The sequence below is a fragment of the Herpailurus yagouaroundi genome, unplaced genomic scaffold (genome assembly GCF_014898765.1).
Source record: "Herpailurus yagouaroundi ecotype Mexico unplaced genomic scaffold, PumYag 213, whole genome shotgun sequence".
NCBI lineage: Eukaryota > Metazoa > Chordata > Mammalia > Carnivora > Felidae > Herpailurus > Herpailurus yagouaroundi.
The window spans coordinates 15032148-15044551 of NW_024412444.1; the positions used below are offsets into that span (position 1 = coordinate 15032148).

At 58.4% G+C, this 12404-nt stretch overlaps 1 protein-coding gene across 1 annotated transcript in view; it reads right to left on the bottom strand.

Annotated features, from left to right (window-relative positions):
- Positions 1-9526, bottom strand: part of PRKCD (protein kinase C delta) — a 30056-nt gene extending 20530 nt beyond the window's left edge. Inside the window, exons 1-2 of the mRNA XM_040454799.1 lie at positions 9302-9526; positions 5680-5793 (exon numbers count right to left, since the gene is read on the bottom strand). The gene's annotated coding sequence lies outside the window, so the exon portion shown is untranslated. The remainder of the gene's footprint in view (positions 1-5679; positions 5794-9301) is intronic.
- Positions 9527-12404: the final 2878 nt, after the last annotated feature.

Genomic DNA, 12404 nt, shown 5'->3' on the forward strand with positions numbered 1-12404 from the left:
CCAGGCAGACACAGGGATAAACACACAAGTCTGGAAGCACCCACACACGTCTGGCTAGGGTCTGGCACCAGGAATGTCCAAATGTAGCCTTTTCGACCACAGCCCCTGGGGCACAACGGCTAAGGAGGGAAACAGCAGCTGGGTGTCAGGCAGGCTGGGCCTCTCCACGGAAGGAGGCAGAGAAAGTCCCTCCTGGCCCAGAGCAAAGTCCAAAGTGCACAGAGGAAGAAGTGGGCCAGTCGCATACATCACTGGGCAGGCCTCCCCGCCCACCCATCTGAGGGGACAGCGGAGGCTGAGGACGAGACCGGGGGTCACAGGTGGCAGTCCGAGGCCTGGCACACGGAAGGAGGGGAAGGTTCACACCTGTCAGGTGGGACGGCCACGCCAGGTACCTCACACATGACCTCCAGTGAGCTCAGACTCACTGAGCAGAACTCAACAAAAAGAGAACAATTCACCCAAAGCCACAAAGCCGATGGGGCAGCCCCGTGGGGAGGCAGAGGGGGACCCTCCAGTTCTAACTCTGGAACTGGCCACCTGGCCTCCTGTGGGGTGAGGGCATGTCTGTGTGCCTGGGGGTGGGAATGGTTCCTCCTCCAGCCTCCAAAGAGGTGGGCCCCGAGTCTACTTCCTCCACCTTGTCCCTCTGCACCCCCAGAGGCCTCCTTCCAGATTCCCATGGTTCTCCCCATAGTTGACATTAATCTCTGTGTTTGGGAGAAGGTGAAATGGGCACCTAAGGCTTTTGCCACCCATCACCACAAGGGGAGCAGGGCTCGGATGACGCCTCCCCATCTGGGGATCGGGAGAAGCCGGGAGAGAGGCAGGGCCATGGCGTGCCATCCCATGGCGGGCAGTGAACACAGGAACTTAGGAGTGGGGGTCTGGGTGTGGGTTGGACAGGTCTAGTTCAGACCTGGTCTGCTCCTTGGTGCCCTGTGAGCCTGGTGAAGGTGCCCTGGCATCCCCGTCTGTAAAAGGGAGTGATCTTGCCCTGCCTAGGAGGCTGTGCTGAGTGCAAGACCTGGCACCATCATCCTTATCACCACCTCCACCTTCACACCTGGCCTCTCCACACCTGCCCCCCTGCCCATTTCCAGCCGTCCTGTCACCAGGATCAGTGTTAAAGGGGCTCTCTCAAGCCTCCCACCCCTGTAATGCCCTGCTCTGGACTGCTGCTCTGGGAAAAGACCAGGCTTGGCAAAGGCAGCCTGAGACCATTGGCAGACCCTGGGCTAGCTGCTGTCTCTCTCAGGCCCTCGGTCTCCCTGTACTGATAATTCAGACCCACAAGCTTTCTCCAGCCCTAGTTCTAGAAGGCCCTGCAATCCTCCTGTCTCCCTCCACCCTGGTCCGGGCTCCCAGCCCCTGCAGCCCACACCAAGCAAGCATCTGATCTAGCCGCTCCACTGTGCCTGTTTACCCAACAAGCCAGTGACATGATCCAAAGCTCCCGGGGCTGTTGTGAAAACAGTGGCTCAGCCACCGCAAGCCTGCCCTCCTGGGCACCTTGGCAGGGACCTTCGAGGGACAGCCATCCCAACCCCATACCGAGGGCCTCTTGAACTTTCCCACCAAAGACCCGCCGAACCCCGTCCTCCCCAGCCCAGGCTTGCACGCTACCTCTTGACTCTCATGTCTCTGCTTTCAGCTCAGGTCCCACAAACTCCAGGCCTGCCTGTGGGCCCACCTGCCTCCCCAAGCTCACCATGCTCTAGAGACACTCAAATGCACTTGAGCCAGGCCTCCTCATGTCCTCCACGCAAGTGTCCCCTCATCTCCTAGCAGGGCCAGCACTGGCCCCATGACACCAGAGGAGGTGGGGGGTTCACCTTCCTCCCCACACAGCATCACCATCAGTTCTGTGCTGCATTCTACCCTGAAGTCATCTCTTCTGTCCACCGCTGTCCCCATCCTAGCACCCCATCACCTTCCCCAGGCTCTGTACCTGCTTGCTCTCCATCCTCTGCTCTGGCCCCACAGTCCTTGTGCCCCAGCAACTAAGGCAGATCTCGTCACTCCCTGCCCAAGTCCCTAATGGTTACCTTTTCCTTCCCAATAAGCCTAGGCGCCTCCCCCGGGCCTGACCCACCCTCCCTGACCTCCTCGGCCACTGCCTTCCCCTCACTCCTCTGCCCCAGGCCACAGTGACCCCTGTCAGTTCCCTGAACAGCCAAGTTCCTTCCCGCTTAGGAGTCTCCGCATTTGCTGTTCTGTCTTCCTGCCCCTCCTCTGAAACACACACTGGCTCCTTATCATTCAGGTCTCAAATGGACAACTCCTTGACCTTCCCATTTCACAGATGAGGCAGCTGAGGCTCAAAGCAGTCTAGTCCCTGGCTCAAGACTACACAGCCAGTAAATATCAAGTGAGAATTCGAACCCAGGTCTGTCTGGTGCTTGCAGAGGTCTTGCTCCTAAACCTTCAGGATATGCCCTCACTCAAAACTCCTAGCCCAGGCCCCTGCCAATCTCCAGCCCTCCCGTCTTCTGGGGCCGCCCCCCCCCCCACAATACCACTATCATTACCACACCAACACCCGAGGCCCCCAGCCTCTGGGCCCTGGAGAGCAAAGGGCTTCCCCTCCCTGTCGCTAGCACAAGCATGTCCCTGTCACCAGCTGCCACGTGTCAAGGATGTATGTATGGACATGTGTGTAGGGGGAGTTTCTATCCCAGATGTCTACCCCCTTCCCAGTCCACAGGCTGACTCCAGGGGTCCAAAGGGCAGGCGGTCTGGCAGGAGGGCTCACCACCCACCCCCCATCACCAGCGTCAGTTTCTCCAGGCCCAAGGTCCCGCAGGGGACCAGAGTCAGGGAAGGGGCCCAGGGGAGGCTGAGGGGGCAGCAGGCAGCTGCCTTTCTCTTCCCTGCATCCATTTGTCATGAGATCTATTTTCCTCCCTTTGAAAGGGAGTGAGGGGGCTGGGCTGCTGAGTGGGCACAGCTGCTCCGCCCTGCAGCTCCTCTCCTCAGAGGACATGGAACGTACCCTCCCCACCCTGCAGCACTGCCACCGGGAGGCAGAACAGAGCGGGAGTGAAGGAGCCTGAGACCTGGCTTCTCAGCCGCGTTGTGCAGCCACCTGGCCCTGTGACACTGGGCCAGTGCCCAGGCCTTCAGACGATAATAACCCCACCATCAGTACCACTTGCTGTTTTGGGGGATTGTTACCACAAACTGAGTGCTAAGTGCTTTACATAACTCCAGTTTCTACCCCTTAAACACTAATAAAGTGCCAGGCAAGATGCTAGCTACTTTGCATACATTATCTGTAGCTTCCGGCACAACCGCAGGAAGATGGATGCTATCATTGTCTCATCTGTCAGAGAAGAAAGATGAGGCACCAGGCATCAAAGCCACTTGTCCAAGTTCATTCGTACAGCTTGGAGCCGGCTAATCCCTGAGACGCAACCCAGCCGACGCCAGTTCACGCGACGCGGCTCTGCCTGCCAGAGTTAGCGCTCTGAGCCTCTGAGCTCAGAGGAAAGGAGGAGCTGGGGTGATGGGGGTTGCAGGGGACTTCATAGCCTCAGCTCCCCGAGCCCTCTCCTCGGGCCTCTGTCAAGGCCTGGTCAGCCCTGGCAGCGGGAAGCCTGGTCAGTCAGCCTAACCCACTGGCCAGGCCCTGCTCCCCTCACAGGCAGGGCCGGGGCGGGGCAGGCCACAGCCGGAGGGCTGGTCAGTCCCACTCTGAAACCACTTCCTGGGCAGCCCAAGGGAAGTGAGCCTCCGGAAACACCTCGGATGGACAGATCTCTCCCTGGGCCCAGGCCTTGGAAAGTGTACAGACCGCCCTGGGAGAAGTACCCTGCTTGCCTCCCAGTCGCCAGAGCCCAGCAACTCTGCTGTGGGCACTGACACTGTGGGGACAGAGGAACTGATTGGACCCCCACCCACCTTCGAGCACCTTAGCCCCATGACCACAGGCAGCCCACTTCCTCCTCTGCGGCAGCAGCCACAAACGGTGCCAGCACAGCTGAAGTCGTCCCCCATCGTCCCTCCCCCCACCCCCTACTGAGTCCTGGTCAGCCGGTGGGTGGGGGGTTGGTCTGGCCCAGGTGAGCAGGATGGCTAGTGAATGCCTGGGCAGGCAGAGCCCACCTCCTGGTGTGGCCCAGCCCCCTGGAGCACCTGTGGTCACAACCACACCTCAAACCTCACCCTCAGTGCCAGACGCAGGCTGGGTTGTGACCCTGACCAAGGACCCCGTTTCCTGACCCAGGATGGGCAGTGTGGTGTGTGTGGGCAGGCTTCTGAATGCAAGGGTGACTGGCCGAGCACCCGAGTGCATGTTTGAGCATGCCTGTGGATGTGTGTGCGCATGTGTGGTGTGTGTGTGGGCACTTGAGGGTGTGCAGGCCTGGGCGCAGAGGGCAGCTCAGTTTCTATATCCCTGTGTGAGCATATCTGTGTCTGCGCCGGCTGGGAGGTGAGGTTTGAGCTTTGAAAGTGGGCTGGCTCCAAGACTAATTGGTTGAATTTCTTAGGGAATGAGGCTCAGTGCTGGGAGTGGGTGGGTCCCTGACCTCAGGTAGCAGAGGCCTCCAGCCCGCCAAGGACACGTCACCTCCTCCCCTCACCAGGTTTGATGGTAAGTTGAATAAACAGCAGACCCAATGATGACCCTCCCCTTGTTTAGCCCCCACTCCCATCCCAGGAGCCAGGGCCCTGCCCTCCTGCCCTCCTGCCCTCCTGCCCTTTTTCCCCTCCAAGTTAAGCTCTGAGAGCACAGCCCCCACTGATCTATTCACCACCACCCCCCACCCCTGCTGCCCCCCGAAAACCTGTAGATACCAGTAGGGGCGGGAGTGGGGCAGTAGGGGCAGGAGCAGGGGTTGATCAGGGAGGCCTCCCTGAGGAAAGACCACCTTTGCCACCCCTCCCCACTGTCACTCCCTAGGTTCCAAGTGCTCTCAGCAACCCCCCCTCAATCACACCCCAGAATCTTATCCACTGAACTTTGGACATTCGATAGGTAACTCTCAGGGCTGTTTTCGTTATAATGAGGGCAGACGGAAGGAGGTCTGGCCCCAAAAGGAGGAATCTTTAGCTTTATAAGGAGCCTGAGAGAGTGCAGCCTTCCCCAGTATTACTTAGAGACTGCCTAACTCACCCAGAATCTGGAGGCTGGGGAAGAGAATTGTGTATCTCTCCTTCACCCCAGAGAAGATGGGCAAATGAGGGAACTGGGATGTGGAAAAGAACTCAGGAGAGACCTCATCCCATTCTCAGTTTGGTGTCCAACCCACTGTGGGGCCCAGGGCAAACCTCAGTTTCCCTGTGAGATGATGAGAACAGCCTGAGGCAGAGACAAGAGGCCATAGAAAAGCTGATACATCCACCCTGAACCCTTGGCACATGCCCCTCCTTCTTTCTGACTAGCAAAATGTCACCCCTCCTCACCCCAGACGGCCGGTGGGCCCCAGGCCTCTGAGCTCCAAGGCCACAGTCTTCCCTGGGCCAAGAGCCAGTGTCAGGCAGGGAGCCCTCATAGGCAAGGCCAACTGCTGCCCGCTCTGGGCACCCAGGCCCCTCACTCAACCCAGGGACTCTGTGTGACCCTTCCCCTACCCGACCCAGCCCCAGCCCCAGCAGATGGGGAGGAGCCCAAAGAGGAAGGCCACCCTGGCACACTGTCCATATGTCCATCTGTCTAGGAGGATCCAGTCTTACCTGGGGCTCCTGGCTCCCCCTTGCCCTCAGTCCTGGCTCCTGCTGCGGCCACCGCCACACTACCACCACCAGAAATAGGTCCACTGCCCTCACCTGGGCCAGTTCCAGGCAGACCTGCAGGAACAAGAGGCAACAGCTGAGCTGGGAGGCACTGCCAAACAGGCTTTCCCCATCAGTCAGCCCCAGAACGACCAACGCAGGCCCGGCTCAGCCCCATCTGGCTCTGAGGCCTCAGCCTCTTTGGACCCAGTTTTCTCTTCTGTGAAGTGGAGTGTTGGGCCCAACTTCTCCAGGGCACCAGCCCCATGTCCTCTCCACGCTAGGGGTTGGATCGCTGTGTCTCAGCCCTCAGAGCATTTCCAGACTACAGACGCAGCAAGAAAGCTCCCACTGTCCGCCCGAGGTTGTCCTAATCTTCCTGTCTGCAAGAGGTTGCCCTATGACTTAGGAGACCTAGTGGCAATTGGGGGAGCCACTGCTCTGTGGCCTGGGGTAATTTCCCTGAGCCTCAGTTTATCTTATCTTTAAAATGAGGAGACTACATCTCTCCAGGTGGTTCTGAGGCCCCAGTGATGCGGCATGATATAGCTCCTGTGCTAGACTCACCTTGGGAGTACCAAATGAATAGTGACATTTTTAAAAAAAATGTTTATTTATTTATTTTGAAGGAGGGGGCAGAGAGAGAGAGGGAAAGAGAGAATCTTAAGCAGGCTCCACGCTGAGCACGGAGCCCTACGAGGGGCTCGATTCTGAACAAGGAGATCACGACCTGAACTGATATCAGAAGTTGGATGCTCAACCAACTGAGCCACCCAGGTGCCTCATGACACTTTTTTATTCTTTGTTTTACACCTTTTAGCTCAGGTGATTCTCACATTAATATTGTGCCCATTATACAGCTGAAAAAACTGAGGCCCAGAGAGATCCTAGAAGGAAGGAATGGCAATGGCAGCAAGGTGTCCCAGGTCTCCTGGCTGAAAGGCCTGGGCCTCCACAAAAGATTCCTCTCCCCAAGATGTGAGCTCCTCCTCCCACTGAAGACCCCCATCACTGCTCCCTAGGGACTGAGGCATCCTCAGGTTTGTCTGTACTTTATTTCTAATTTGAATTTAAACTCCAATTAGCTGTGGCAGCTAAATGGTGTCAGCATCCTTCAGTCAAGCTCCAAATCACCGCCCCCTCCCCCCCCCCCCCCGAGCCCCTTCTTCCCCATCAGTGTTGCTGAGACTGGGCAGGTGTCAAGTGGGCTGAATAAGGCTGCTGGGGTCTCTGCCAGCCCTCAGCCCTTCCGAAAGCAGTCTGGTAAAGGGCATGGGAGGGGGCACCAGACACATCACAGAAAAGAAACCGGGTGGGGGACTATCTGGGCTTTTATTAGCCCAGCTCTCAGGAAAATGGAGACCATAGAGTAGGCAGCGGGGAGTGGTCTCCAAATAAGACTTAGCTATGCGCTGAGCTCTAACAAGCAAGCCTGTGTTAGAGGACTGTTGACACAGGACCTCAAGTCCTCACAGCAACTTTCTCCGTTCTGCAGGTAAGGGGACTCAGCCTTAGAGAGGCCTAGCCCCAGTCATGCGCCCATAAGAGGCACAGTGAGTATTTGAGCCCTAGGTCTTGGTCACAGCACTGCAAACCCAAAGACTTGCCCTCGGGTATCCTTCAACTTGGGGGAGCAGAGGAAGGCAAGAGATAGAGGCCTTCCCCAACTCCCCAGGAACCAGGGCTGGCCTTGAGATGCCCCGTGCACATCCACACCCTCACAGCCTCCCACATGCTCACACACACTGGGGCTCTCACCTTCCCACCCAGCACTGTCACCTCGGGGCGCAGGCACCACACTCTCAGTTCCCTACAATCACAGGGACTCCCTAGCACACAGACTGGCAGTTTCATACAGTCAGACTGTGAGTCTCCCACCAGTCACACACTCAACAGTCTCGCCCAGCCACAGTTCTGAACACACCAGATCCCTTATACCGGCCTATAGCTAGGTATAGCTGTCCAAACACCTCTACATCACACACACACACACACACACACACACACACACACACACACAGGACTGCCCTCTACCGGCCTGTCCACCGCACCCCAACTCAGTCCACAGCAGGAACAAGGAAACTCAAGGGACCAGTCCCCTCCCTTGGTGACCAGGTCAGCCTGGTCACAGAGGCTCAGTAGCAGAGGGAGAGGAAGAACGAGTGTTACACACATACCCACACTCAGACACACACATGAGCCTGGTGGGCTAACACTCTAACACAGGCTCCCAAAACTAACAGCTCAAATGTATTTGGCCAGTGGGTCACCATGGCACACCCAGTGTACAACATAGGACTGTCCAGACACACAAGGGACACATAGGCACACAAAGACACACACACACCCCAACACATTGACGGGAGTCTGGTGATAAAGAACACACCAAGACATAGTGCACACAGAGTTGCGAAGGGCACACAGAGCCTCAGGACACACAGACATACACACATGTACATAGGGAAGGCACACAGGTGGGAAAAGACCACAGAGGCAAGTTCCAGACACAGTGACAAAGAACACACAGGCAGACACAGACACACAATGTACCTACATGTCCAGATGCAGGCAACTCATTACAAGGAGTCAAGTCCAACCGTATAGGGTAGGGACCAGAGGAGAAGGGGATGCTCTTACGCACAGCAAATCCTTCTGACCAGGTGTGAGTGGGGGGCTTAGTGGGGCTCTCCCTTCTCACGGGAGGAAATGAGAGTCAGAGAAGTAGGACAGTTCTGACGGTGCCCACCTCCAGCCTCTTCACCCCGAATCTCCTCCACTCTCTCCCCTCACCTGGCCGGGACCCACGGGGGGAGGGGTGGCGTCTGAATTGCGGAGGGGCTAGGACCGACGGGACCTGGAAGGGGCCTCTAGGCGAGGGGGCTCAGAGGGGCGGAGGGGTGGGGCGGTCAGGGGGATGGTGGAGACTGGAGCCACGCCCAGCCGGAGACAGATGGAGAAAGACCGAGAGAGACACCCAGACTGAAAGGAGAGAGCGAGCGAGAAGGAGGCGCCGCTCCGGCTGGGCCGGGCAGGGACCCAGGGGCGGGCGGCGAGGCAAGGCAGGCGGCCTGGCTTCTGCTCCGCGGTAGAAAAGGAGAGGCGGCGGGACCGGCAGGGGGCGACGAGCGTGGGTTGGGGGCGCGGCTCTGGGAGGACGGGATCCAGGGGCGGCGGGAGGTGCGGTGGGGGTGGGGCACGCGGAGGTCTAAGGACAGACAGATCAAGATTAGGAAGACGCGGACGCGGGAACACAAGAGGGGGTGGGGACAGATGGACCGACCGAGGGCCCCAGGGAATCGACGGGGACGGGCGGACGCTCGGAGGGTCTAGGGACATACTGGCGGGTAGAGGGGCCGGGAGCAGACCAACGAGAGGGCCTCGGCCCGTACCGCTGAACGGAGGGACAGACCGACGGACCGGGGACGGAGGCACCGGCGGGTCTCGGAGCGCGGCGGGGACTTTCGCTGGCCGCGGCTCAGTTTCTCAGTTTTGGAAACGAGAACCGGATTGGAGAGGGGGAAGGGAGGGGCGGCGCGCCCTAAGGGTAGCCCGGCTCCCTCGTCCGGTCCCGGCCCTCACTCACCTCCCGCGCACCTCCAGGCGCCAGGGGTCTCGACGTCTGGGGACCAGCTCCCTGCTCCGTTCCGGGGCGCGCGCGAGGACTGGGGGTCGATGCGGGCCCGACCGGGACGGGCCCGGAGGCCGCTGAGTCCCGTCCGGGCCTCAGCGCGGCGGGCGGATGCCGAGGGTCGCTCCGGGGATCCCGGTGCCGCAGCCTCCCTCTCTCGAGCCGCTGCACACGGAAGTGCAAGGGGGCGGGGCGGCGCGACCTCACCCAGGTGCCTGCCACGGCCCCGCCCCCGCTCAGGGCCCGCCTTCACAAGGGCCAGCCCCCTAAGGCCCCGCCCCCGCCGCGGAGAGGAGGGGGTCCCGGCCTCCGCCTCCCGGTGCCGGTCACTCTCGGCCGGTCCCGGCGCACCTCGGCCCCTGCCAGACCTTGGCGCGCGTACCAGCTCTCAGAAGGGGCGCCACTTTACAGAGGAGGACAATGAGGCCCGCGGGAGGAGGACGCTCTCCCAACCCCCCCACCCCATTCTCCACCCCTCTCACACCGTAGCCTGGGAGGTGCCGGCGGGGCTTCCCCAGCTCCCAGCGCCCACGCCCGGGACTCCCCACCGGCCAGCTGGCCCGCCGCGCCCGGTCTCTCTCTCTTTCTCTCTCTCTCTCTCCCCCCCGCCCCTTTTTGTCGGTGGGAGTGCAGACGCGGCTGGGCCCGGTGCCTGCTGCCAGGCCGGCTCGTCCCGTCCCTGGCCCTGAGAGTGGCTGAGAAAGCTCCAGGGTGGGAGGCTCTAGCTGGTTCATCACTGCTGGTCGAGAGATTCCAGGAGCAGCCCCTATCCTGACCCCTCAGCTTTCTGCTCTCCTGCCCCCACCGTCCATAGCTCCCCACCGCCCCTAATAGGCATCTGAGCTTCCTTCCACACTTGAAACTTGGTTGTCAGGCATAACTCATTCATTCACTGGGTACCCTCTGGGCCTAAAGTCTGGGGATGGTGAGGGACCCAAGGAGTCCATTCCCTTGCCTTCAAAGCTCAGAAAGGAAAGAGCTGACGACTCCATACTCCAAAGAAATGTCATTTTCCAGAGGCAAAGAAGAGGGTTCCAGGTCCCAGACCTTCCAGGGGAACACCTAGACAGCTCTTCCCTGCTGAAGCCTAATGATTGGAAATGAGGGGCAATTCCTGAGGAGGCCTGAGTTGATCCAAGGGGCTCATGGCAGAGACTTTGGTTTTCTCAAGGAGCAGGTGGTGGCAGCTGTTACACTGGAGTGGCCTCCTGGGAGAATGGATAGGGACAGAGGCTGCCACGTTGTGCAGGTTGGAGGACCCTGGGTTGTGAAAGATGTATGGGGAGAACAGGACAGACCAGGTGGGTCATGGGGCTGTGGTTAGATTGGGAGGAGGAGGTGTTTAGTGAGACCTCCAGGGATGGAGAGCCCTGGCAGAGATGTGGATCCCAAAACTTTGTTTTAAGGGGGGTGGGTTTAGACTGGAAAGAGAAAAACTACAATGACTCTTTTTATCACAGAGCAAACAGGGACACAGGTATCCTATACCTGGAAGAGAGGGCCTATTTTGAGAACTGGTTTATGTCCATGTTTGTAGTCCTATTGCCCCATTGGGGTAGGCTTTTTCCACCAAGCTGGACCCCTCTGACCACACTGGATATCATTTGGAAAATAAACCTTATGCCTTACCCCTCACAACAGGACCTTTGAACATTCTATTCTCTGGGCCCCGAATGCCATTTCCCACCCACCCCCATGTCTCTACCTGTCTTGGTTGTGTCCACTCACATGACACTCCTCCCTGATGCCCAGCTGTGAATCCATGGTACTTCCCTGAGCTAAGGGAACGTATTCATTAGTGTGTTTTGTGTCCTCATTCTCTCACCCCCACCCCACCCCCATGGCTTCCCTGGAGTTGGGCTGGAGGGAAGGTGAGCTTCAGGTGACTTTTGTCCACCCGGGATCAAGTTTCCTTTCCGGTTCCTCCCTCCAGGTCTACCTCGGCAAGTATTCTCTCCCTCAGCATCAACAGTAGGTCCACCCTGTACCAAGGACTGCTGGAGAGAGGGCAAAGGAGGGTTGACCCTCGGGGATCTCCAGATCCAGCCACAGGAACTTTGCTCCCACACCCTGAGGTTCACCTTAGAAAATGGAAAGGAAGAATAATGGCTATCACTAATGGAGCTTCCCCAGTGCCAGGCCCCGTGCCCAGTATTGGATATGTTCAATTCAATCAGTTCTCAGACCCTATAAGGTAAGGGTTACTGTTAGTGTCACTTTGAATGAAGAGCAAACTGAGTCTCAAAGAGAAGCAAGGCCACTTGCCCAGGGGTACAGAGCTAGTGAATGGTAGAAGCAGGATTCGAACCAAAGTCTGCCTGGCTCCAAAGCCCATGTTTTATGTCCGGAGTTCTCAATCTCAGCACTATTGCCCTTTGGGCCAGATAATTCTTTGTTATGAGGACTGTCCTGTGCCTTCCAGGCTGTTTAGCAGCATGCCTGCCCTCTACCCACTAGATGTCAATAGCACTCCTCTCCCTCAAGTTGTGACAGATAAAAATGTCTCCAGACACTGCCAAATGTCCCTGGGGCAGGGAGAGGGGCAGGGGAGCAGGCAAAATCACACCTTGTTGAGAACCAAGGCTTTAGAGCAGGGCTGGTATTGTGAGAGCAAGAAAGATTGAAATTAGACACCAGGAAGTACTTTCTGGGCCCTGAGGATTATGCAGACACGTGGGCTCAGGGGCTGTGAGCACACACTGGCCTCAGCCAATCTTTCTCTTCTGGAGACTTCAAGGGGAAGTGTGATAACCAAAAAGGGGCAGAGAGGCTAAGGCTGTGCAGGCCACACTGTGACAAGGGCAGAGGAAGGATACAGAGACAAACGCTGCGACCAGGGGCCCCAGAGAGAATAAGCTTGGGTGGGGTCTAGGGAGTCCAGACCAAAGTCAGCTGGAGCCACTGTGCATGGTGGAACTGTTCCTGGGTGCCACACTGGGTGGGCCAGGGCAGGGTCCATGAGAGCTTGCCTCTGTGCCCTCATAACCTGCCTGCTCCAGGCCTTCAAAGGGCCTACTGAGGCCTGGAAGATAGCCTTGGCTGTATCACATGCTAACTG